The sequence below is a fragment of the Camelina sativa genome, chromosome 18 (assembly GCF_000633955.1).
Source record: "Camelina sativa cultivar DH55 chromosome 18, Cs, whole genome shotgun sequence".
NCBI classification, from domain to species: domain Eukaryota; kingdom Viridiplantae; phylum Streptophyta; class Magnoliopsida; order Brassicales; family Brassicaceae; genus Camelina; species Camelina sativa.
In genome coordinates this window covers 6743373-6748746 of record NC_025702.1, presented here as the reverse complement: position 1 = coordinate 6748746, position 5374 = coordinate 6743373, and positions in this window count along the sequence as shown.

Sequence of the window (5374 nt, the reverse complement as noted above, 5' to 3'; positions counted from 1 at the left end):
TAATCAACCCTACTCTTTGTGCTTGATCAGAACTCCATTTGGGAAAAGATTCTCCAAGATGCTCTTTGTGGACCGGTTTGGTGTGTGGCCCNAGTGTTCTAAAACAAGAAAGAAATCGCAACAATAAATGAAAATATGATCATTGGACCATTAAGTGTAGAATCAGTCCAAATAAGGCAAGAAGATGTGCCTTGTATCTCGTTAACTTGGGGAGGAAGTGGTGACGTCTTGGAAGCTTTTTAGGCACTTGTGAAATCTCGAATATGCACAAAAATAAAATAGGAAGTAGTCGTGGTGCTTTGATGACAATCGGGTCCAAAAAAGGCAAGTAATAATATAATTGAATCCGCCTGATCCAATGGCTATTATTGTGTGTGAATATCCTCAAAATATTCTCTAGTGGTTGTAGAGGCTCTCCTGGTTTCCATATGTAGATTTGGGGCACGTCCAAGTGAAGGCAAATGGAAGTTTCCATATCTGGCTCCAAATAAATCAACGAACATGATTCAAAGGGTGGTTTGGACTTGGGTCTTCTCTTAGGTTGTTCTCCATGGGCTGGTGACTTGTGGTGAATCAAATAGGTGTGTGGGCTTCCTCTAGGGCTGGTCCAAGTGTCAAAAGGCTGAAACTCTTCATAGCGTGCAATGAGGTCTGATTCATCTGCGAGTAGTTCAACATGTCTGTCAGCGAGTAGTTCAGCATGTTTGTCAGCGAGTAGTTCAGCATCTCCAGCGAGTAGTCCAACAAGTACTTCAGCTATGACTTTTTGTGTCATCTTTGAATCAGATGGATGGTAAGTGATTCCTTGATGACTTGGTGTTTCCTCATTAAAAACCTTTCTAGGTAAACTCAGTGGAAAAAACCCTAGACAAGGGAAAAAGAGTGCAACAGTCATATCCCAACAAGGAGGTGATTTGACTTGATGATGCTTGATCCCTCTTGAACCATTGGACTCCTTAGGGTTAATTTGATGATGATTAATCAACCCTACTCTTTGTGCTTGATCAGAACTCCATTTGGGAAAAGATTCTCCAAGATGCTCTTTGTGGACCGGTTTGGTGTGTGGCCCGGTTGGTTCGCCATGCTCCCGGTTTGGTTTAGTTCTGATGTCCGCATCATACCCTCTCCCTTGAAAAAGTTTCGTCCTTGAAACTATACAATCTGCTCCAAGAGAAAGCAAGTTAGCTTTCATTCGATTTTGGGAGTTTAGGGTCTTACCTCGGTATGGTTTTTGTTTTGTAATGCGTGGTGCATCAAGTTGCTCTCCTTTGAGCAGGAAAGATAGGATCACGCCTTGGTTTTGATCCGATATCATGGTTGATTGTGTAGCGTGCTTAGCTCCTCCTTGGATCTGCGCTTGAGCTTTGAGATCTGGTGGTTCCTCTTTAATTTAGAAAGATTTCGGGGCTCTTCTAGTCTCCTTAAGGAATGGTGTGACCACCAATGGCTCTGGTTTACCCTGGTTTTGATTTAAAATATTCATGGGTCTCTTCATCTCCGGTAAATCGACTTTATGATCCTCTTTTGTACCTGCAATGTTGTTGACACGTTTGGCGAAGAACAAGTGCGTTATTACAGTCATGGGATCAATATAAACATGTAAAATATTTTTGGTTTGAACCATTTCTTTTCTACGAAAGTTTAGTACTAAGTATATTGCAAAGTGTATCAATTACTGTACAAGAAATTGGTTTCATAGGTTTATTTAAATAACCTATGTTTTTTCTCACACTCTTTAGGTCATAACAAGTTTATAATCACATCATTCAAACTAATTGAAATAATGGGATACTTACTTGACATAGTTCATCGATGAGTGTATCATTCAAAAACAACAACGTTGGTTGATTTAATGATCGATCTGGTGGTTCTTCTTGCAACAAGATGTTGGTTTTAACCTCATCTTCTTTAGTGGCTAGCTTGCTCAACTTAAGCTCTGGATTTGCTTCCATGTTATCATGCCTTTTGAGTTTCTCTGTTTGCTCCACATTTAAGACCCTTTTGGATGTGGTCTCTCGCTCGCCATTATACACGTCTATGGTACCTGTATCTTGCTTGACACTTAAGGATAAAATCAAGTGCATTATACTTGAAGTTGAATCATTTATGACAAAGTGTTTTAAGCTACAATCAATTGTTAAATTATTCCAATATCGAATAAGATCATATGTTTTACTTACTAGAGTACCATGTAGAGTGCTTGACATCAACTCTGACTTAATGAGAGTGATCTTTGAAGAAGGATCAAATGGTGTTGAAGATGGTTGTGCCTTCACACATGCTCTAGGAGTTTCTTGCTCATACACCTTATTTTGGCAAACCTTTGTTGATGTTTCAGAAAGTTCTGCCTCAAGACTTGTGTCAACATCAACTACCTTTGAAGTTGATACCTTGTAGTTTACCTCTTTAGACCTGTCATCCATGCTATGAAATTGACCTGCATCAATAACCTTTGGCAAAGGCAAGCGCATTAATCTAGAATTGGGAATTTCTAAACTTGATGTTGATAAACTGTCATTTGAACTAGATGCATTTAGTTTTAATTCTAGCGATGTGACATCTTCTACTTGTCTTTGAGGACATGTTGTAGCAAAATGACCTCTCTTATGACATATATAGCATGTCGATTCACTTGACTTTGAAAAATTAGAGGACTTACCTTGCTTAAGTTTGTCTCGCGGTTCAAGTGAAGGTATGGGTTTCGATTCTCCTTTTTCACCTGCACCTTTCTCATACCTTTTGGATGAAAGCAAGTGCATCACGTGGTCTAGTTGCTGATAAAAGTTAAGCTAAGTATTTGTGTAACTTACCTTGTTGGAATTTTGATCTGCGTTTTGATTGGAACTAACACGGTGGTGTGTAGTTTTCTCTCGGCTTGGTTCCTCTGAAGGGTAAGTGTTTTGAATAGGCTGGGACAGCATTTGAGGTGCATATCTCTCCCTCATAAGCAACTTTAGTTGTCCCCACGTTTTGAGTATTTGTTCCTTAAACGTTCGCCTAACTTTTTCTTCTTGGTTCCACCAAAGTCTTGCGCTTCCCATGAATTGTTTAAGACAATATTCGAGCTCTCTTCTTTGGGAATGGCATAGTACTTAAAGTACATGTACATGTTAAGTTCCCATTTTGGATAATCTCTTTTGTGTCCTGCAAACTCAAAACTCTTAGGTCCAAAATATTCATAACCATTGTTTAAAGATAACCTGAAATATGTCTTGTAGGCCTGGTTGGGATTTGATAGCAATGGGTCTTTTCTAGTGCCATGTTCAAGCTCGACTCCTCTTAGCTTACTGGCCCTTGCATCTCTCTTAGCTAGGGGATCACATCTACCACTTGGAGGTGGTTTAAGCCGAATTGATCCTCTTTGAGTCACTTCCTGTACCACTTGTGAGTTTGTACGAAAGTATTTGTCTCTCAGTTTTTCTTGACATGAGGATGTAGGCACTTGGTGTGACAAGATGTGATGGTTGGAATTCTGTTTTTGCCTTTTAGGACATTGATAATGGTATCCCTTCGTTGTTCCTCTATCATACTCCATGTCTTCTCTCTTCTTGAAGTAATTATCATTTCCTGAAAAAGACATAATTGGGGTCAGTGGAGATTTTGAACCATGTCTATCAAAATCATCTTTAAATTTGACCCATGGTTTAGAATAGCCTTTATTGGTGTTGTATGAGTCGGGTGCTTCACGATCTGGTTCATCCCTTAAATCAGAAGCTGAACTACTATCTCGTTGCCACAAAATAGCTTCATAGTTGTCTTCCTCATCCGACGTGACTTGATAGGGCTCTTCTCCTTCGATTTCTTCATCCGAATAAAACTCAATAGACTCCATGTTTTCTTTGGTGTTTGTGATAGAAGAATCTTGCACAAGCAAAAGAAAGATGTATCAAAAGTAAATCAACAAATAAGGAATAATAGAAATATATATATATTTTTTAATAAATTCGAAAAATTCAAATAACAAATATGAAAAACAATTTCTTTTTTTTTCTGGTTTTATAAAATAGAATAATTCAAAAATTAATTAAGATAACAAAGATATGAATTTTTTTTATGGATTTTTCTTTAAATAAATAGGAAAAATAATAATTGACTAAAGCAAATATATATATATTTTTTATGAAACTGAAGCAATAGACAAGAACAAAGCAAGAATTTTTTTTTTTATTTGGTTTTAGGTTTTATAAAAATAAATAAATAACAATAATTAAAATGATATAGGTTGAAGAGATACAACATTGGGGATAGGAGCTTTTAAAGCTCTGATACCAGATGATATAAGATTGGAATCACTCCAACTTAAGATCACACAAGGATCAAGAGATTCCAAGCTTAACTTGCAGAAGGTGGAATTCATGAGCTGGCTCTGAAGCACTCTCTCATGAATCAAGGGGTGATACAATGGATAGATGGATGATTGACTCTCTCAATCGGTGGGATAATCGACTCACTCGATCAATGAACGAATGAAGAATGTTGAATCACTCAACACACTAAATCCGCATGATTCTAAAGCACTAAGTGAATCACTCACAAAGAACTAAAGAACAAGCAATACAAAGACTCAAACTTTGTAAAGAGGAAAATGTTTCTATTACTTTAAAAATGATCAAGGGTGATTTACAATGAACAAACTAAAGAGCATATATAGGCTCAACTACACGTTCTAGTGTTCTAAAACAAGAAAGAAATCGCAACAATTAATGAAAATATGATCATTGGACCATTAAGTGTAGAATCAGTCCAAATATGGCAAGAAGATGTGCCTTGTATCTCGTTAACTTGGGGAGGAAGTGGTGACGTCTTGGAAGATTCTTAGGCACTTGTGAAAACTCAAATATGCACACAAATAAAATAGGAAGTAGTCGTGGTGCTTTGATGACAATCGGGTCCGAAAAAGGCAAGTAATAATAGAATTGAATCCGCCTGATCCAATGGCTATTATTGCATGTGAATATCCTCAAAATATTCTCTAGTGGTTGTAGAGGCTCTCCTGGTTTCCATATGAAGATTTGGGGCACGTCCAAGTGAAGGAAAATGGAAGTTTCCATATCTGGCTCCAAATAAATCAACGAACATGATTCAAAGGGTGGTTTGGACTTGGGTCTTCTCTTAGGTTGTTCTCCATGGGCTGGTGATTTGTGGTGAATCAAATAGGTGTGTGGGCTTCCTCTAGGGCTGGTCCAACTTTCAAAAGGCCGAAACTCTTCATAGCTTGCAATGATGTCTGATTCATCTGCGAGTAGTTCAACATGTCTGTCAGTGAGTAGTTCAGCATATCTGTCAGCGAGTAGTTCAGCATCTCCAGCGAGTAGTCCAACAAGTACTTCATCTATGACTTTTTGTGTCATCTTTGAATTAGATGGATGGTAAG